The sequence below is a fragment of the Mauremys reevesii genome, linkage group 4 (assembly GCF_016161935.1).
Source record: "Mauremys reevesii isolate NIE-2019 linkage group 4, ASM1616193v1, whole genome shotgun sequence".
Classification (NCBI taxonomy): Eukaryota; Metazoa; Chordata; order Testudines; family Geoemydidae; genus Mauremys; species Mauremys reevesii.
In genome coordinates this window covers 124,651,450-124,673,819 of record NC_052626.1, presented here as the reverse complement: position 1 = coordinate 124,673,819, position 22,370 = coordinate 124,651,450, and positions in this window count along the sequence as shown.

Genomic DNA, 22,370 nt, shown 5'->3' with positions numbered 1-22,370 from the left:
CGGGAATGGGCTCACGTCATTTATGACCATCCGTTTTCTGGCTAGGAGGATAGCACAGGCCCTGCTAGCCCACCCCCCAACCTCCATTCACAAGTCTGCAGTTTGAACGGTCTCCTGTGAGCTGCCAGGCCTTACATCATCAAACAATGGCAGGAGTTGCTCAGCCACTTGCACAGCCGCGCGGCTGGCGCTATGCCTGTCCATGCCGTCGAGGAGGTGTTTTAGCACGGCGATGGCCTTGCTGATGAGGTCTCTGTCTACCTCCTGGAGTTTCCCCACCTGTGTGAAAGGAGGAGCTGCTTTACGAAACACCCTCCAGTGACCCAACAAGCCATTTCCAGAACAACGTCCGCCTCCCCTGCAGACAGAGGCACGGGAACTAGGGGTGCTGCAGCACTCCCAGGTTTTACACAGGGCTCTGCTCCTGGTCCCACACACAGGGTCCCAGCTGCTGGTCCTGTGCCAACCCCCAGCTGTGGCCCCAGCCTCGGTCCCCTTTCCCCATCCACACCGCCCCCCCCACGCCTCCTGGAGCCATGGCCGTGCTCCTGACCCCAACTCTAATGGTGGAGGGGTGTGTGGACAGGGGTAAGTGGGGGGGTGAAGCACCTCCACTATAAAAAGTCTCCCAGCGCCCGTGCCTCCAGATGGCATGTTAGAGCCTCAAAGCCTTTGCACAGCCAGCTAAGATCACGGACAGTGGGGCTGGCTACCTGCAACATAAGCAGCTGCTTCCTTGTACCCCAGATCTCAGGGGATGGTTTTTATTAGCAGATATCATCCGTGGGAAGTTCTCTACACAACACGTTGACCCCAAATAAATCAAGTGTATTATTGTTCAAATAGCACCTCAATGGCCTGTCTGCAATGAGGGCTTGTGCTGGGGGCTTTCCAGGCACAGTAAGAGATGGTCCCTGCCCTAGAGCTTACAGGCTAGACACACGAAGAAAGGATTTCTATCCCCATTGTACAGACATGGAACTCGGGCACAGAGAGGCTACGTGACTCGCCCACAGTCACCCAGGGAGTCTTGCAGAGCCAGGAACCAAACCTGGGTTCTCCTGAGTCCTGGTCCTTACAGCCTAGCCTAGGTGAGGGAGTCGATTTTGCACACTAGTTCTAGGGTTAGTCTGTTACTAAAAGCCAGATTCAGTCATTTCTGTATTTGGTTTTTGAACCTTTCAAAGACAGCCCCACAAAATCTCAACCGGCATCAGGGAAAAAATGGGTCATATACAGGCTAACCTGTTCCGGAGCAGACCAATTCACTGCCAGTCCCTCTGCCCGCTCCAGCAATGGCCTGGAGAGTGGGGACACCACTCATGGCCTGACACCATCCCTCCTTCCAGATGTGGTGCTCCCCAAATCCCCAGACTGAGCCTGCATGCTGGGTGGGGAAGTGGGGTGGCTGTTGGGAACCAGGGCTCTGACTGGATCTTTGCTGGGCTGGTAGCAAAGAGGTGGGGAATCCAGGAATCGCTGTGCCAGACCCTGCTGTGCATCGGGGCTGCTCCCATGCTGGGGCGGGAGTGAGGGGGGAAGGGTTTTCTCTAAGATCTCTGTCACCCAGCCTGCAGCTTGGCAGCCCCAGGTATTACCACCGCTCTGTCTTTGATCAGATTCACCATCCCCTTGTAACGCCTCCTGCTTTATGAGGCCAGACTCGGAGGAGAAAGAGGCCCTGGATTACATCGATGCCTTTCTCACGAGCAATGAACAGGTACTAAGAGCCCTCCTCTGACCTGTCAGCTAGTGCCCTGTCCACATGCACATCCGCCCTTCTCTGAAAGATGCATGGATTCTAAGGCCAGATGGGACCACTGTGACCTTCTGTATAACACAGGCCAGAGACCTGCCCCCAAATCATTCCTGTTTAAACTAAAGCATCTTAAAAATGTCCTGCCTTGAGTTACAATAGGTCACCCACCATGCCCCTTGCTCAGTTGTTCCAATGGTCTATTACTATCTCTGTTAAAAACGTACATTTCCAGTTTGAATTTGTCTACTTTCAATTTCCAGCCCCTTTGAGGTGCCACCTGATGTACCGGGATACCACTAAGCCCGCCTGTTCTGCCAGCCTGGGCCCCCTTTACCTTGTCTTGCTGGGCTTGGGTAGGGCCACCCAGAGGGGGGGACAAGTGGGGCAATTTGCCCCAGGCCCCGGTCACGCAGAGGCCCCCACAAGAATGTCGGAGGCTCCCTCCGGCCTCTGCCTTCCCCCATCCCCCGGAGCCTCAGCGCGCCACCTCCAGGAGTGGCCCTGGACAGAGCTAAAGCAGCATGGCTCGGGCCGGGCCTGAGCTCCTCCCACTTGGAGCCACATGGTAAGGGGGCGGGGCCTGAGCGCCTCCCACTCGAGCCGCATTGTAAGGGGCCAGGGCTGAGCTCCTCTTACTCAGAGCTGCGTGGTAAGGAGGCATGGCCTGAGCACCTCCTGCTCAGAGCCGCATGGTAAGGGGGCGGGGCCTGAGCGCCTCCTGCTCAGAGCCGCATGGTAAGGGGGAGGGGCTGTGAGCTCAGGTCCCGATGGAGCCAGGCTGCTGCAGTGCTGTCCAGGGGCCAGGAAAGCTCCTGGACGCGGCATTCTCTGAGGCTCTGGGAGAGGGGGGAGGTCGGAGTAAGCAGCATGTTAAGCCCCTCTGAGCTGGACACCCTCCTGACACGCCCCCAGCCCTGAGCCCAGCTCCCCACCCAACAGCATTGCCACCCCCAGGCAGCGACAGCCCATTGGGACCAACCATCACCATCACCCAGCGACAGCCCATTATGTAATTGCAAATGTATACATACTGTCAAGGTTCCTTCCCACTCTGAACTTTAGGGTACAGATGTGGGGACCTGCATGAACACCTCTAAGCTTAACTACCAGCTTAGATCTGGTTTTGCTGCAACCACTCCTAAATACTAACTCCCTTCCCTAGACAGTCTTGAGAGACTTCTTCACCAAGTCCCTGGTGAACACCGATCCAACCCCTTGGATCTTAACACAAGGAGAATTTAACCATCCTCCCTCCGTTCCCCCACCAATTCCTGGTGAGTCCAGATCCAATCCCCTTGGATCTTAAAACAAGGAAAAATCAATCAGGTTCTTAAAAAGAAGGCTTTTAATTAAAGAACGAAAGGTAAAACTCATCTCTGTAAAATCAGGATGGAAAATAACTTTACAGGGTAATCAGATTCATAGAGCCCAGAGGAACCCCCTATAGCCTTAGGTTCAAACTTACAGCAAACAGAGGTAAATCCTCTTAGCAAAAAGGAACATTTACAAGTTGAGAAAACAAAGTTAAACCTAACACGCCTTGCCTGGCTGTTACTTACAAGTTTGAAATATGAGAGACTTGTTCAGAAAGATTTGGAGAGCATGGATTGATGTCCGGTCCCTCTTAGTCCAAAGAGCGAACACCACCAAAACAAAGGGCACAAACAAAAGCCTCCTCCCCCGCCCCCACAAGATTTGAAAGAGTCTTGTCCCCTTATTGGTCCTTTGGGTCAAGTGTCAGCCAGGTTACCTGAGCTTCTTAACCCTTTACAGGTAAAAGGATTTTAGTGTCTCTGCCCAGGAGGGATTTTATAGTATTGTACACAGGAGGGCAGTTCCTTTCCCTTTATAGTTATGACACACACATTAAGGCATTTAATGTTTTAAAATCATGTATTTCATGTATACCTCTACCCCGATATAACACTACCCAATATAACACGAATTCGGGTGTAACGCGGTAAAGCAGTGCTCTGCTGGGGTGGGGCTGTGCACTCCAGTGGATCAAAGCAAGTTCGATATAATGCGGTTTCACCTATAATGCGGTAAGACTTTTTGGCTCCACAGGACAGTATTATATCGAGGTAGAGGTGTATTTTCAAATTATTAAAAATTAATTTTTGAATGTATTTCACTGGTTATTTTCTACATTTCCAAATACATGACACTATAGTATTGCAACTTTTTTTTTATGGAAGGGGCCCCTGAAATTGCTTTGCCCCAGCCCCCCGAATCCTCTGGGCGGCCCTGGGCTCGGCTCACAAGCCACTTTCAGCCATATACTCAGGCAGGGCCACGCCCAGCTGCAGAAAGACACAGACCCTGAGATCAGCTCTGGGAAGACTCAGCTGAAGGGGCTTGTGCCAGTACTCTGGTGCCCACCTCCTTTGGAGTACAGACCCAAAGGTTTTATGAAATTTGCCTCCTCCCTTGATGTGGAGAGAGGCATGCACAACTCTTTGCCCCTCCTCCCAGTTACTAATTGCACAAACTGGGTTATGGGATAAACAAGAAATAAGATTCTTAACTACAAGAGGTAGATTTTAAGTGGTTCTAAGAGATAGCAGACAGAACAAAGCAGATTACCTTAGTAAATAAACACAACATACAAACTAAGCTTTCCACACTAGATAGATAGGATCTACACTAGCAAATTCTCAGGCTGGCAGATTCTTAAGATTCTTTGCTGTGCAGCTTGGATTTCCCAGGTTTTCTTACACAGGTTAGGAATCTCTCTCCAGCCTGGGACCATCACTTCTCATAGTTCAATCTTTGTCCCTCAGGTGTTTCCAGGTGGCTTATTGCAGGGAGCGTGAGGTCCCCCCGATGTCATTGTTCCCCTTTTATCTCCTCTTCCCACTTTCTGGAAAACTCTTTTGCTGTGACCTGGGTCCAACAGTTCCCACTGTGTAGCGTTATCTCAAAGAGGTTTCTATGCTGTTTGCTGATAGAAACGATGCCAAACGGTTTTATGAAGCCGTCAGATCCTTGTACGGACCTCGGCCCTCAGGGAGCTCCCCTCTACTGGACTCAGATGGTGCAACTCTCATTACTGAGAAGACTCTGATTCTACAGCATTTTCAGTCCGTACTGAACCGCCCATCCTCCATCAATAACGAGGCGATTGACAGAATGCCCCAGGCGGATATCAACCACAGCCTGGACATCCCACCATCAGAGAATGAAACCCTACAGGCCATCAGCCAGCTGTCCAGTGGCAAGGCCTCAGGATCTGACGCGATCCCAGCGGAAGTCTATAAGGATGGTGGTGCAGTGCTTGTCGACAAACTCACTCAGCTGTTCCAGTCCTTCTGGAATCAAGGATCCATTCCTCAGGAACTGAAAGACGCGTCCATCGTACACCTCTACAAGAGGAAAGGAAATCGAAAAGTCTGCGATAACCATAGAGGAATATCACTGCTTTCCAGCGTAGGCAAGATCCTTGCACGAGTGTTGCTGAATCGCCTGATTGACCACCTGGAACAGGGTCTACTACCCGAGACACAGTGTGGCTTCCGCAAAGAGCATGGCACTGTGGACATGATCTTCGCAGCCCGACAGCTCCAAGAGAAGTGTCAAGAGCAGAATCGTGAACTGTACACCATCTTTGTGGATCTCACCAAGGCTTTTGACACTGTCAGTCGCGAAGGTCTGTGGCGCATCATGTCGAAGTTTGGGTGCCCTGACAGATTCATCCTGATGGTACGTCAGTTTCACGACGGCATGATGGCTTGTGTTCTGGACGACGGAGAAGCTTCAGAGGCCTTTCCCGTCACAAATGGCGTCAAGCAAGGGTGCGTGCTGGCACCAACCCTGTTCAGCATAATGTTTTCAGCCATGCTGTCAGATGCCTTTCAGAACAGTTCCTTGGGAGTCAGCCTGAGATACAGGACTGATGGGAAACTGTTCAGTCTGCGAAGACTCCAGGCTGTCACCAAGATAAAGGAGACTGTGCTACGAGACCTCCTTTTTGCTGACGACTGTGCCCTGAATGCTGGATCAGAGCAGGAAATGCAAGCCAGCATGGACAAATTCGCAGCAGCATGCGACAACTTCGGCCTCCTCATCAACACAAAGAAAACCGAAATGATGTACCAGCCAGCTCCGAAAGCCCAACACCAAGAGCCTACCATCACAGTGAAGGGACAAAAGCTGCAAGCAGTGGACCAATTTACATATCTTGGCAGCACCCTCTCCCGCGCAGTGACAATTGACATCGAGGTCAACTGCAGAATCGCCAAGGCAAGCTCTGCATTCGGCGGACTGCTGACTAACGTGTGGGACCGCCGTGGAATAAGCCTTGCTACAAAGCTTAAAGTCTACCGAGCAGTAGTGCTAACTACCCTGATGTATGCCAGTGAGACTTGGACTGTATACAGGAGGCACGCTAGGCAACTGAACCACTTTCACACGACTTGCCTCCGCAGACTTTTGAGGATCCGGTGGCAGGACAGGGTGCCAGACACAGAAGTCCTCTCCAGAGCAGGCCTGCCATCAGTTCACACCCTGCTTATGAAAGCCCAGACACGCTGGGCAGGCCATGTTGCAAGGATGCCAGACCATCGCATCCCCAAACAGCTCTTCTATGGTGAGCTGTCTCAAGGAAAGCGATCGCACGGGGGACAAAAGAAGCGATACAAAGACACGCTGAAAGCCTCTCTTAAGTCCCTGGATATCAACACCACCTCCTGGGAAACCCTGGCACAAGACCGATCGACATGGCGTACGCTGATCCACCAAGGCTGCCAGATATCTGAAGCCAGAAGGACAACCATAGCACAAGAGAAGCGAGCACTCCGTAAAGCCAGAGCTGCAAATGCTGCAACAGTGGTGCCCACACATGTCTGCCCGACATGTGGCAGAACATTCCGTGCCCGTATTGGCCTTACCAGCCACTTGCGGACGCACTGTGGACAGCCCACAACCTGTTAGATGTCAAGGTCCTCTTCGAAAACGATGGACGAACATCATCATCATCATGCTGTTTGTGTGCATTTCCTCAATAAGTCATTGTTTGGCATTTTTACTGTTGTATCTGATAGGCTGTTTTGAACCTCACAACGTGTTTCAGGAACACATACATAGCTGAACTTCATAACTGCACATACAGCGATAGCACATACAATCCAATGAGACATTAATGTCTAGCAGATAAAGACTTTTACAATACCTTACAATATGTACTTTGTACAAAACATATCCAAATGACATGACAGTGGCGAATATTGAGGTGTCAGGGTGTCCCACCCAGATGTTCCTTCCAATCTGTCAAGCCCCTACTAATACTGTCTGGCTGCTTAGCTGCCATGTTGCAGTTCCTCTTTGGATACCTACCCTGTGAGATCTGCTCCCTCTCTGGTCCGGTTTCATACAGAGCTGCCCTGCCCTCCCCAGATAGTCACTCCTGTTGCCAGATGAATGGCCTTCTGCCATTTGGCATATCAAAGCCTGAGCAGCACTGGGGGGAAGCTTTCTGACATCTCTCCCACTGGCAGCTCCTTTCCACGCTAACCTTCCTGTTTGTGTCTAATCTCTGCGGGGCGTAGGACGAGGCCAAGAAACTCAAGTTCTTGGATTCCATCAGCACCCTCGGCAGCCTGTCTGCTTTTAGGAACAAAGCCCTGCTAGTGGGAAAGATAAAGGTGGAGTAAAACACACACTGGGGCTATGTTACCTGGCGGGTTTAGTGACTGGCCTGGAGATCTTTGCAGATTTGTCTAACTTCAGCTGCCAGTCATTGGATCGGGTTAGACCTTTGTCTGTCAGACTGAAGAGCCCATTATCAAGTATTTGCTTCCCCTGTAGGTACTTACAGACTGTCATCAAGTCACCCTGTAACTTTCTCTTCGTTAAGCTGAACTGATTGAGCTCCTTGAGTCTCTCACTATCAGGCATGTTTCCCAGTCCTTCAGTCACTCTTGGGGCTGTTCTCTGACCCCCCTCCAATTTATCAACATTCTCCTTGAATTGTGGGCACCGGACCTGGACACAGGATCCCAGCAGCGGTCGCACCAGTGCCAAATACAGAGGGAAAATAACCTCTCTAACAACTGGAGATTGCCCTGTTTGTACATCCCGGGATGGCATTAGCCCTTTTGGCCCCAACTTCGCACTGGGCGCTCATGGGCAGCTGATTACCATGACTGCCAAGTCTTTTCCAGAGTCACCGCTTCCCAGGTTAGAGCCCCCCATGCTATGGGTGTGGCCTGCCGTCTTTGTTCCTAAACATATAACTGTATTGAAACGTAGATTGTTCCCTTGCACCCAGCTTCCCAAGTCACCGGGTCGCTCTGTGTACGCCAGTCTCCCTGCCCAGAGCCCCAACACTCCGCAGTCAGTGCCCGCTAGGGAACTAGCAACAAATCTGCTCCGTAGATTTGGAAAGTCTTTGCTCTCCAGCGCTGCAGAAAGCTTTCCAGAGCTAACCTCCCTTCCCTGAACGTGGGACAGCGTGGGCTGGTGGGTGGTCCAGTGGGCTGGGCTCAGCACACCGGGGTTCTACTCCCAGTTCTGCAGTAAGACCTTGGGCAAGTCACTTCCCCCTCTGTGCCTCAATTTCCTTCCCATGCCTTGTCTCGTCTAGTTAGCTCGTGAGCTCTCTGGGGCAGGGACGGGCTCTCACTGTGTGTGTGCAGCACCGGGCACAAGGGGGCCTGATCTCAGGTGGAGTCCTTGGGTGCTAATGCTGATGGAGCCTTTGCAGAGCACTGGCACGTGACACTGGGGCACTGAGCACAGGCCCCTCACTGCGCTCCCCAGCTGGAGCCCTGCACACCATCAAGCCTGCAGTAGGATGACCTGGCTGCCGAGCCCACGTGTTGCAGGCCCTGCGCTTTGCTCCCCAGTCGGAGCATTGCAGGATCTTGGAGCCCAGCTGGCATTTCCCCACATTGTCTCCTCAGGAGCTGATTGATCACGAGTCCGTCGACTCCCTGACCGGCGTGATGCGTCAGCAAGCAATGCTCGCCATCATGAAGCTGAGGTACCCAGCCTGCCCTGCCCAGCCCCAGCCAGTGCCACGTGCAGCCAGACACGCCAGCCTCTTGGCATGGCCAGTTTTCCAGGGCATTCCCCCCTCTGCTCCTCCCCCATCTTCTGATTCCCCCAGGAAATGTGGCACTAGATGATGGTGCTGGTGCATGTGGACTGGCATCAGTGGGTAGGGGGTGGAGGATCCTTCAGTGCCTGGTGACCTCTCCACGTGGCCTTATGAAGATATGGGGGAGGGGGCGTGGGAGGCAGGACCGGTCCCCTCTGTGGGGAGAGGGGCTGTTAGGTGCTGCTGGAGCGGAGTGACTGGAGTCGGTGCCAGCTGTGCCAGCTGCGTCACACCGGCAGCTCAGCGATTCCCTGTGGCTGAGAGGCTGGGCAGGCTGAGCCCTGGCACTTGGCACTGCCTGTGCCATGGGGGGCTCTCTCTCAGTGCCGCTAGCACCCTGCTCTGAGCTTCCCAGAAGCCTGCCCTTCAGGCCTCTGGAAGGTGATGGATGCTGCGGGCTGGAGCTGGGCTCTCGCTGTTGGCTCAATAAGTTCCCCAGGAATGGGAAGGGGAGGCGGGGCAGGAGCTGGAGCAGCTCACCCCACTGGGCACTGGCTTCCTGACAACAGGGCAGGCGACGGCATTGGCCATGATCCCATCTCTGCGGGCGTTGGAGGGGGAGGGCTTTGTGTCAGCAGTGGGCGTAGCTGTTCCTCACTGGCTGCCGCCTGCCACGAGGGGCACGGCTCTGTCCTGCAGGGGCAGCTCAAGTAGTCACCTGGCACCTCATTGCATGTGCTGGGGCCATGCTCTGGCAGTGGGGGTGAAGAGGTTAATGCTGTCTGGGCTGTCCCCACCTTCCTACCCCCCTGCACACAGCTGTGTGCCCTGTCCAGCAGGCTGAGAGCAATGGGCAGGGGCAGGGCTTAGATCCCTGCTTCGGTTCTGCCCTTAGTTCGACCCCCGCCCCCAGTGTAGACCAGGCCTTAGTATAGACTCATAACTATGTACCATCTGTTGCCAGCAAGGGGCATACTGCCCTCTATAAACAGCCTCCTCTCCCAATTTTACAACAATTGAATTTGAATAGATTGTATAGTATAGCTAATACGATATTTTTTGCACATACAGCTACCATTGGAAATACTGTAGAAACAGATGGTAGCAGTCGGCATTCACTACACTCAGATTCTGTAAGTTATTGAAACATACCGAATATAAATCTGTTTTGAAGTGAGCACCTTCAATTTAACCTTAAGAATACTGTACAACACAAAAGACAAGAATGTTCACTGTAAGGGGATTCTACTTATTTTTACATTTCCAAAAAGCAATCATCACAAATATCTGAGTGAATGAAGATGAATAAGACAACATAGTGACTAAGAAAACAAAAAGATTGTTGCCCTCTTTAATATTTAACTATATAGTGTAATAGCCACATCCCTCCATTCCTTCATCCAGGCAAAAGGCTGAGAAAATAGATGTGCTTTGCATCATGCCCTGAGTCAATAGACTCTGGCTCTGTTAGTAAATATCCAAACTGAGGGTTCTCTAGTAGGAATTCCTCAGCTCCAGAGATTCCAGATGTAGAGATTTTTTTTAACCAGTGTCTAAGTTGTCTTCATCTGCCATTGTATATATATGGACAGATGAAGAGAGAATTAACACTAATTCTGTAGTAAAAAAATTGAATTATACCTACACACAACCCTTTATTATTCCTTTAGTGAGTCTTAAAAGTAACAGGATGGCACATACTTCCTCTGTTACCACATGTTGGAGTTCACGATATTCTGCTTATTTATTTAAATATACTATTTCTTCCCCCCAAAAATCCTGGTTTCTATTTAAAAATAGGACTAAACTATATTTTAATATAAAGTCCAATTATTAACACCTCATGCAATAACTGTCAAAATGCCATAACCTGCAAATTTTCCACTTCTGTCCCTCAGTTTATTCTGGAAGAGCCATCATATTTTGATAAGAATAGACAAAGCAGCACATCAGTCCCACCTCAGCCCCCCAATCCGCACGTGTCTCTTCTCTTAGCAAAGTGAAGCCACCGCTGTGGGTCCTGACACAACCCAGCCTGTTCGCCACCTGCTTCTCCAGCATCTTCTCCCTGCCTTCAGCAGAGACCATGGAGGAGGTGGAGGCTGCTCTCTACACCAAAGTAAGCCCCAAACTGGCCATGTTGAGCCGTCCCAAACCGAGTGGGAATCCTGCCACTCGCTCATGTACTGTCCCCTGGGTTACCTGGCACTGGCATAAGAGTGTAATGATCACAGCTCCCCGACAGGACTTCAGCTCAGGACCTGCAGCACCAAAGCACAGGCCCAGATAAAGGAGTAATTCCCTCCTAGGGTAGCAGTAGTAGGCATTTATCCTTCACATGCACCGACAATTAGTGGGGAACAGACACTCCCTTCACAAGCACATTCATCCCCCGTGCGTGGCTGGGGGCACAGGCCTGAGATCGGCTGCTTCAGGTGCACATAGGCCAGGGGAGCCGAAGCTTGGCTGGAAATCTGCCCTCCAAATGTGGAGTCCTGTCTGACTCTTCCAGTGGGATAGACTGTGTGCAGTGGCCTTTCTGGGGAGAGCAAAGACAGGTGGGGCCCTGTTGCTAGAAGGAGTTTGTAGTAGGTACCCTGCGGGTACAAGTGAGTGGGTGAGCTGTAATACCAGGGGCTGCTATGACCTGGGGGGGTGTCAAACGCCAAGGCATTGGTTCATCACCTGGCTGGGTAACTCCACTTGCTCTGGTTTCTCCTCTGCTCTGCACGCAGACTCTGAAAACCATGGATGAGATGCTGAAGGCCTTGGTGTGCGAGGATCAGGAGCCCAACCTTCTGGTGCTGCAAAACATCTTGGAGGTCTGGAGGCGTGGGGGCAGGAAGGGGACTAGTTCTGTAGCTGGGGTGGGGCTCAGGGACCAAGGCTCCATTTAATCCCAAGCATGGGACACCCCCGTGCCTTTGGCTCCTCAGAGTATGTTCTCTACAAAGGTTCTTGGGCTGGAGGGCCAAGTGCCCCCACTATATCTGAAAAACGTCTGTATGGGGTGGGGGTGGAGGAGCGTGGGTGGGATCTGCTGTGTTCTCCACTGAGCCCCAATGTGAACCTGGTATTTCTTTGTGTTCACCATGGGCCCCACCAACCTGGCCAGAGCCCGGAGCTAGATTCCCCCAACATTCTAGTTCTGGGGCCACAGGAAGTAGATTCTGTGGGTGGTTTGTGCTCCCAAAAGAGGGAAATGTCCTCGACAGAGATTCGGTCTCCTTGATCCCAGAACCTGGGAAGAGGGAATCACAGAAGTGCAGGGCTGGAAGGGATCTCAAGAGGTCATCTACTCCACCCCCTGCACTGAGGCAGGGCCAAGTATTCCTAGACTGTCCCTGTTGAGTGTTTGTCCAGCCTGTTTTTTTAAATCTCCATGATGGGGAGTCCACCACTTCCCTAGGTCACCTGTTCCAGTGCTTAGCCACCCTTAGACTTTTTCCTACTCTTTAACTTAAATCTCCCTTGCTGCAGATTAAGCTCATTACTTCTTGTCCTACCTCCAGGGGACATGGAGAACAATTCGTCACCATCCTCTGTATAACAGCCCTTAACGTATTTGAAGACTGTTAAAGGTGTCACCTCCGTCTTCTCAAGATGAAACATGCCCAATTCGTTCAACCTTTCTTCACACGTCAGGTTTTCTAAACTGCTGATCATTTTTGTCGCTGTCCTCTGGACTGGCCCCAGTTTGTTCACATCTTTCTTAAAGCATGGTGCCTGCAACTGGACACAGTGCTCCAAGCTAACACAATTCAGAATGGCATTTCCCTTTTTCACAACAGCATCACACTGTTGATTCATATTCAGTGTGAGATCCATGATAACCCCCAGATCCTAACTACACTGAGCAGCCTCGCGGTGCAGCACGCCCTGGCAGGGAAAACGCAGGTCTAGAATAGTGACTCAGCAAGATCCTCAGTAGGAGTCCAATCTAACGAGCCCTGAGGTCGATGGGTCTGTCCTCTGACTCCAGTGGGCTTTGGGTCGAGTCCCATCATTCTGTCTCCAAGGACTCTCCCCGCTGTTCCCCTAGCACCAAAGTCTGCTCTGCAGGGTCAGTGCATTTACACAGGATTGCCCTGACAGCAGCCTCTGAACCCAGGTGTCTGTTCAGCCCCTTTGTCAGACGCCTGTGGGATGCTTTGGCATCAGCTCCTGCCAGGCTGCCAGATGAACGCCCCTTGCTCTGCATGCTCAGGGCCATTGAGCTGCTCCAGCTGCTCCATCCCCACTGTGGAAGGGCCTCCTCTCCGGCAGCTGGAGGGGGTCGCTCGGATGATGTGCCCCCAGAGGCTGGGGCAGCAGAACAGAAGGAGGGAGGTGGGAGGGGACACAGTGAAAGGGATGGGCGGGGCCAAAGGCGCCAGAGAACCGGGGAGTGGGAGTGGGGAGGCTGTGCAGACCCCGGGAGAGGAGGGCAAGGGGCTTGGTGCCAGGTGGGGAAGAGCAGGGAGCCAGTGCAGGGGCTGCAGGAGGGGGAGACAAGAGGACAAGGCCGCAGGAGAGAGCCGGCAGGAGAGAGCAGGCAGGCTGGGGACGGCACGGAAAGGGAGGGCTCTGGGGAGCTCCAGGATGGAGTGAGAGAGGCAGAATGCAGAGCAGAGGAGTCCAAGGTGACTCCAAGCTCCTGGGCCTGAGGTCAAAGAAGGGAGGGGGATGGGAGAAGGGGCTGGGATTAGGAACTTGCCCTTGAGATGGTGACTGGATATTAGTTCATTCATTACCTGGGTCCCCACTCAGGGGTAACGTTTGCTGAGTTTGCTGCCCAGATGTCTCCGTCCCTGCTGAGCTTTCCTCAGCCCCTGGTGATGGGCCCCACAGCTCCTCCTGCTCTCATTGTCCCCAGTCTCTCTGCGGTGGCCTCTGCCTCCCCCTGTTCTAACCCATTGCTAGGGCAATGCCAGTGGGACTCGCTGCGCTAGGTCTGCAGGGGCGAGTGACTCCCTTTGCTCCCTCTCTCCGTCAGGGAGTGGAGGAGTTCAGAATCCTGGGCCAGCTGGTGGGGTGTCTCACTCTGTGCTGTGCGGAGCAGGAGCAGGAGATCTGCCAATCGGCTGTGGAGGGACTTCACCACCTCTACTCCTTCATGCTGCAGCTAAAATGTAAGAGCACTGGAGACTCTTGTCCTTCCTAAATACACTGACATGGGGTTTCCAACACGAAAAACATATTTATTGAACACTTCCACCTTTTCTGCAACCTTTTAAACAGTCTCCATCTAGTAATGAGCCTACACCACTGCTACGATTTCTTTTGTTCCTAATACACTTTTTTTAAAGAAACCCTCATTATCCTTAGTCCTGCAAGCCATGGAGTTTCCCCTGATGTCTTTAGCTTCCTCTATCCGTATTCTACTCTTCATAACTCACATAAGAATGGACATACTGAGTCAGACCAATGGTTCATCTAGCCCAGGATTGTGTCTTCAGATAGTGGCCAGTGCCTCATGCTTCAGAGGGAATGAACTGAACAGGGAAATTCTGAGTGATCCATCCCCTGACATGCAGTCCCAGCTTCTGGTAGTCAGAGGTTTAGGGACATACAGAGTATGGGGTTGCATGCCCTGATTATCTTGAACCCAATAATACTTTTAGCCTTCACAACATCCCACGGCAACAATTTCCACAGGTTGCCTGTGCATTGTGTGCAGAGATACCTTCTTTTGTTTGTTTTTAACTTGCTGCCTATTCATTTCATAAAGTGACCCCTAGTTCTCCTGTTATGTGGAAGAGTAAATAACACTTCCCTAGTCACTTTCTTCATACCAGTCATGATTTTATAGACCTCTATCATATCCCCCCTTAGTCATCTCTTGTCTAAACGAAATAGTCCCAGGTCTCTACTACAGACCTATATTGTTATAACTATATTGCTCAGGGGTGTGAAAAATCCACACCTCTGTTGGTAGGAGCACCTCTCCCACTCACCTAGCCAGCGCCTCTCGGGGAGGTGGATTAAGAGCTTGTTTGCATAGGAGCATCTTCACTTAAACGCTACAGCGCCAGTGCAGCTACGGCGATACAGTGTTGGAAGTATAGACTTGCCCCCCCCCATCTTTTTTCTCTCTCCTCATATGGAAGCTGTTCCATCCTCCTAATCATTTTTGTTGCCCTTCTCTGCACCTTTTACAATTCTGGTATATCTGTTTTGAGATGGGGCGACCAGAACTGCACGCAGTATTCAAGGTTTCGGCGCATCATAGATTTATATAGAACCAGTGATGAGCTGCCAAAATCTTAACAACCAGTTCCCTATAAAAAGTTCTGATTTAAGGGAGGGAAGCGGAGGAGGGTCCGGGGGCCCCTGCAGGGCCTGGGGCAAATTGCCCCACTTGCCCTCCTCCCCGCAGCCCTGGAGTTCACAGCCTCCCCCGTACCTTACCTTGCGGGCAGCTCAAAGCAGCAGAACGACTCAGGAGCTCAGCTGAACTGCCCAGCTGCTGGCCACGCTGACGCTCTGCAGGGGGAGGGGCCGGGAGGAGACATCCTCGTGGGACCAGGGGCTGGGGCAAATTGCCCCACTTGCCGCCCCTGAGTTCGTAGCCCCCCGCCCCCTTACCTTGCTGGCAGCCCAGAGCTCAGCTGAGCTGCCCAGCTGCTGGCCATGCTGCGGCTCTGCGGGGTGGTGGGAAGCGGGGGAGAGCCCGGGGGAGACATCCTCGTGGGGCCAGGGGCCCTGCAGGGCCTGGGCCAATTGCCCCACTTGCCCCTTCCCCTTCCCTCCCCTCTGGCCAGCCCTGGAGCTTGCAGCAGCGCCCCTCTCCCATCCCACTGGCCAGGCTACTCAAAAAGCGGCAGCAGGATGACTCCCGAGCTCAGCTGAGCTGCCCAGCTGGTGCCTGCGGCTGGCCACGCTACAGCTGGGGGGAAGCGGGGGAGGGGCCAGGGGAGCCTGCCGCTGCACGTTGACTGGATGTTTTCAGAGAACTATTTACGATAACTCCAAAATCTCTTTCTTGAGTGGTAATTTAAACCCCATAGTTTTGTATGTATAGTTGGGATTATGATTTCCAATGTGCATTACTTTGCATTTATCAATATTGAATTTCATCTGCCATTTTCTTGCCCAGTCCCTCATTGTTTTTAGATCCCTTTGAAGCTCTTCGCAGGATGCTTTGGATTTAACTATCTTGAGTCATTTTGTATCATCTGCGAATTTTGCCACCTCACTGGTTACCCCTTTTTCTGGATCATTTATGACTATGTTGAACTACACTGGTCTCAAAACAGATCGTTGGAGGGCCCCGCTATTTACCTCCCTCCACTGTGAAAACTGGCCATTTATTCCTGTCCTTTGCTTCCTATCTTTTAACCACTGACTCATGAGAGAACCTCCCCTCTTATCCCATGACAGCTTCCTTTGGTTAAGAGCCTTCCTTTGGTTAAGAGACTGGTGAGGGACCCAGTCAAAGGCTTTCTGAAAGTCCAAGTATACTATATCCATTGGATCACCCTTCTCCACATCCTTGTTGACCCCTTCAAAGAATTCTAGTAGACTGGTGAAGCATGATTTCCCTTTATAAAAGGCATGTTGACTCTGCCTCAACAAATTGTGTTCACCGATGTGTCTGATAATTCTGGTCTTTCCTATCGTTTCAACAATTTGCCTGGTACTGAAGTCAGGCTTACCAGGGATCACATCTGGAGACTTTTTAAAAATTCACTCTCACATTAGCTATCTCATACAGAGGCCAATTTAAACGCTAGGTTACATACCACAGCACTGCACATAAGTCTGTCTGGATGTCTCGTCATAGCTGCAACCTTTGCACCAGGCAGACAATTTACCATGCGGTTCTCCCAGTCATCACAAACCCAATTGCTTATATGTCTATTGACTGAATCCCCCATGTCTATTTCCTGGCTTCTCTTTGTAAGTGGGGTTCCCGCCTCAGGAGGGGTAGCCTCAGTGTGAGAGGACATCATGACTTCATCTGGAAGGTGGGTCCCAACTATGGGATCGTCTCCCTCTGCTCCAGCTCGATGTTCTCCTTCCCCGAAACTTTCACCCTCCTCAGCAGCACAGAGGCTGTCAGACTGGGGATGGGACTACTCTACTGCATCCCTAAAAGTCTCCTCTATGTACCTCACTGTCTCCCTTGTCTCCACCAGTTCAGCCCCTCTGGTCTCCTGGTCTCCGAGGGCCAGTAGCTCCTTGGGCCAAATGCCCACATATGCTACCTGCCCACAGGGCTGGTAATCGTACATGCTGCATTCAGTGCAATCAACTGGAGAGCCCCACGCTGCTGCTGCCTTTCTGCCTGATTTATTTTTACTCTTCCAGGGGGGTTAGTTTGTTTAGTTTGGGGGAGGGATGGGGGAGTAGGTTATTGGCCTGAGTTTACAGTATGTTTGTTAGATGTACTTGTCTCTCACACACCCTCTCTAAACTTCCTTGCAAAACTCCCGTTTGCTAACCGAAGGTCTGATTTATATTGCCTGTTGTCTGTTTCCCCTCCCTGGGTCAGCCAAAATGCTGGTGAAGCAAAGTGAAGAGTATCGGCAGCTCCTCAAGAACAGGCAAGCTGAGAGAGCCTTCTGGGTCACCTGGTTCACCAACACCAGCAATATCACATTGGTAACTACAGTCAGTGCTTCCTGGGATTGTTGTGCCCAGAGTTATCAGGAGTCAGAAATTAACACCCTAGGAGTCAGGGGGAAGGGACAGACCCAGGCATGTGACTAACCCCATCCGCTGGGACAGAGCCCTGCCTATGGCCCACTCCACCTCATAGAATAATAGACCTCAGGAAATTATCTAGTCCAACCCCTTACTCAAAGCAGGACTAACCCAACTAAATCATCCCAGCCAGGGCTTTGTCAAGCCTGACCTTAAAAACCTCTAAGGATGGAGATTCCACCACCTCCCTAGGTAACCCATTCCAGTGCTTCACCACCCTCCTAGTGAAATAGTGTTTCCTAATATCCAACCTAGACCTCCCCCATTGCAACTTGAGACCATTACTCCTTGTGATGTCATCCGCCACCACTGAGAACAGCCGAGCTCCATCCTCTTTGGAACCCCCTTGCAGGTAGTGAAGGCTGCTATCAAGTCATGTGCCCCAGCCCCCGAATCATTTTCATTGCCCTCTGCTGGACTTTCTCTGATTTGTCCACATCCTTTCTCTTGTGCGGGGCCCAAAACTGGACGCAATACTCCAGATGTGACCTCACCAGTGCCGAATAGAGATGAATAATCACTTCCCTCCATCTGCAGGCAATGCTTCTACTAATGCAGCCCAATATACCTGCCTACATGACACATCCCAAGATGCACTGGGGCTCATCCAAACCTGGTCCCAGCTCCTTGTCAGGTTTGGTGGGAGCTTCCTCAGAGATTAATGCATTAAAAGGCATCATTGCTTCTGCGCACGAGCGCCAGCCCCTGCTGAGCACTAGAGAGTATATGCATGCTGCGCAGTATTGTGCCCCCGTGCACTGCCATGCTGGCCTCTGCCATGCATGACAGCTTCTCATTGCTGGCTGGGTACTGTGCTGCCCAGGTGTAGTAACCCAGGCCTGTCCCGGTAGAGTGGGGTTTGCCTGCTCTCCTGGCCGGGCCAGTCCTGGCTGCATGGCCACTGACCGGATCCACCCTGGACAGCAAAAGGGGTTTCACTGGCAGTTTGTTTCAGATGTCTGGAAAGTACTTCAAGCCGTCGGAGTGCATGGACTTTCTCCTCACTGCTATCAACGGCATGAGAGACACCCGCGTCCATGACTCAGTGGCGGCCAGGCACATGGTGCATGTGATCCTGGAGGTCCCCGGCGCAGGCTTGGTGAGGGTAAGAGCTGCAGTGAGAACACCCTGCTGAGGGAGTGCATCCGTGGGAGACTCTGTCTCTGCGTGCTAGGCATTACTGGGGGGTAGGTCTCTGGCCTGTGAAATGCAGGGGGTCAGTCTAGGTCAGGGGTCAGCAACCTTTCAGAAGTGGTGTGCCGAGTCTTCATTTATTCACTCTAATTTAAGGTTTCGCGTGCCAGTAATACATTTTAATGTTTTTAGAAAATCTCTTTCTGTAAGTCTATAATATATAACTAAACTATTGTTGTATGTAAAGTAAATAAGGTTTTTAAAATGTTTAAGAAGCTTCATTTAAATTGAAATGCAGATCTCCCCGGACCGGTGGCCAGGCCCCGGGCAGTGTGAGTGCCATTGAAAATCAGCTCGCTTGCTGCCTTCGGCACACGTGCCATAGGTTGCCTACCCCTGGTCTAGGTGATCACCATGGCCGCTTGTGGCCTTGCAGTCTATGAATCGATAGGCCGGGAACTGGTGCTGTGCTCTAGGCCTGGGGCTGGCGAAGAGGATCTGGGAGGGCAGATGGCTCTCAGGTGCAGCAGATCCCTGGCACCCCAAATCAATAGCAGTGTGAGGAAGCCAAGGCCCCCATCTCCCCATCTCCCTTCCAGGTGTTGGAGGCTGTGAGGAGCATTCACAACAACCTGGACTCCATCAGCGAGCTGCTGGCCCGGCAGGAGCTGCTCAGGGCCCTTCTCCTGCTGGACAGCGAGTAGGTGGTCAGAACCCTGCTGGGCTGCTCACTGTCATGTGACAGGTACGGGGCTGGGGCTACCGCCATTTGCGCTATGGGTGCCCCGGATTGGTCCCACTGCCAGGGACATGGGAGTGCAGAACCTTCTAGTGATCATCTGCTCCCTGCAGAGCTGCTGCTTCTCCTGGGGGGTTTTGCAAGATGGCTTGCCCTGGAGACAGGCCAATGTGTAAAACCCTGTACGGCATCCCTTGGCCTCCCCTGGGGCTGACATTCAGACCCAGCCCCATGCAGCCTGCACCAGCCAACGGGGCCCTTGCTGGAGCAGGAGGGCAAGAAATGGCCGACGGTAGGAGAAGACCCAGCAGGCGTGCCGTTGCCAGAGGGTGCAGGAGGCTGGCAGGGCTCTGACCAGGTGCCATTGGCTCTCTCCCTTTGCAGCATTGCTGCAGAGATGTAGAAGATGCTGACATCCCAGCCCAAGACCACAGGAAAGGTCCTTAGGGAGCTGGTCAACAGGCTGCAGGAGCAGCCGCAGCGCCGGCATCACGTCTCTCAGAGAGAGGCTGGCGTCGCCCCCTTGGCCGTAAGTACCAGCCCCTGCAGCAAGGGAAGGAGCGCTGTGTGTCCCCATCACGGCCTTAGGGTGTCTCTCAGTCTCCCATGGGGTATAGTCATTGGGCCGAAGAGAGAGAGCGTGACTCTAGCCAGTGCTATAGTCGAGCCGGAACATGCCGAAATGCTCTCCTGGTGCTATTCAGCAGCACTCATAGAACCACAGGGTGAGAAGGGATCACAAGGTCAGCTCGTCCAGCCCCTTGCCAAGATGCAGGATATGCTGTGTCTAACCCACCCGGGACAGATGGCTCCAGCCTCCTTCTGAAAACCTTCAGCGAAGGAGTTTCCACAAGCTCCCTAGGGGTCTGTCCCATTGTCCTACTCTTCTTACAGTTAGGAAGTTTCTTCTGAGGCTTAATCTACATCTGCTGTGCTGTAGTTTGACCCCATTGCCTCTTGTCCTGCCCTCTGTGGCAAGAGAGAACAACTTTTCTCCATCTTTTTTTATGGCAGCCTTCCAAGTATCTGAAGACCATCATCAAGTCCCTCATTAATCTCCTCTTTTCCAAACAAAACATAGCCAGTTCCTTCAGCCTTTGCTCATATGGCTTGTGTTCCATCCCTCTGATCATCTTTGTCACTCGCCTCTGCATCTTTTCTAGTTTCTCCACATCCTTTTTAGACATTGGTGACCAAAACTGGACACCGTACTCAAGCTGAGGCCTAACCAGCACGGAGTAGCGGTACTATCGCCTCCCAAGACTTGCATGCTATACCTCTCTTAATGCAACCTAAAATTGCAGTTGTTTTTTTGCACCAGCATCGCATTGCTGACTCATGCTGAGGTTGTGATCCACCACAGCTACCAGATCCTTCTCAGCTGGTTATCCTCCATTCTGTATTTGTGCATTTGCTTTTTCTTCTCTAAATGTAGCACCTCACATTTGTCTTTGGTGAATTTCATTTTGTTGTCTATAGCCTTGTGACGCAGTAGGGAGCGGGGTGGATTGACCTGGGAATGTCATTTAGTTTTACTGGGACTGTCTGCATTGGGGATGGGAGAGCAGGGGATGACTTTAGGTGAGGGACGAGCCAGTAACCTGAGCCAGGAAGGGGGGTGGGACTAGTCGACACTTTTGCCCAGGAAACTGGACAAAGGGAGAGGGGAAGAGAAGGAGGGGGAGAGAGCCTGCTGGAGGGGTTTTTGGCTTCAGTTTTGGGCTGGCTGGGAAGAGGCAGAGAACCCCAAGTCTGGGGTCTAAGATCCTTGCCCCCTAGAGGGTCCTGGCTGAGGAGTCCTGGTTGTACCTACAAGCCCTGTCGTACAAGCCCTGTGTTCCTGTCGTCTAATAAACCTTCTGTTTTACTGGCTGGCTGAGTCATGGTGAATCGCAGGAAGTGGTGGGGGGCAGGGCCCTGACTCTCCCACACTCCGTGACAAGCTCGGTCCTCCAATTTACCATGATCCCTCTGAATTTTAGCTCTTTCCTCCAAAGTATTGGTGACTCCTCCTAGCCAAAGACCAGCTGGCATGAAGTCTGGTTAATGGATGCCGAAGAAGAGGGATTTTCCTTGTTTGTCCTGCCATGATGGTTAGCTTGGATGCCTTATCTGTAGCAAAGTTTCATCAAGGCCTCTCCATAACAGTAGGGTGGTGGTAGTTTTCTGTTTCTCCTTATGGACCTAGCTGAGAGTCCAGATTAACATCTCTGCCAATGAAGATAAAGGAACACAAAGATTCAACTGCATGTGAGGTAGCTTTACAGCTTTCAAAAGAAGCAGAAACCTCAACTTTTGAAGTTGAAGTGGTTAACATGACAAAATCAGAACTTGACACAACTGTGCAGGTAAAGCAAATGGCATATTACATTGCTAAACGTGGCAGACCCTACTCTGATCATCCCTAGGCAACTCTAGATTTAATCCTGAGTGGAGCGCAGGAGCTGGTCCAAGAGGTAACTATAGCAGGACCGCTTGGAAATAGTGACCATAATACAATAGCATTCAACATCCCTGTGGTGGGAAGAACACCTCAACTGCCCAACACTGTGGCATTTAATTTCAAAAGGGGGAACTATACAAAAATGAGGGGGTTAGTTAGACAAAAGTTAAAAGGTACAGTGACTAAAGTGAAATCTCTGCAAGTTGCGTGGGCCCTTTTTAAAGACACCATAATAGATGCCCAACTTCAATGTATACCCCAAATTAAGAAAAACAGTAAAAGAACTAAAAAAGAGCCACCGTGGCTTAACAACCATGTAAAAGAAGCAGTGAGAGATAAAAAGAGTTCCTTTAAAAAGTGGAAGTCAAATCCTAGTGAGGCAAATAGAAAGGAGCACAAACACTGCCAACTTAAGTGCAAGAGTGTAATAAGAAAAGCCAAAGAGGAGTTTGAAGAACGGCTAGCCAAAAACTCCAAAGGTAATAACAAAATGTTTTTTAAGTACATCAGAAGCAGGAAGCCTGCTAAACAACCAGTGGGGCCCCTCGATGATCAAAATACAAAAGGA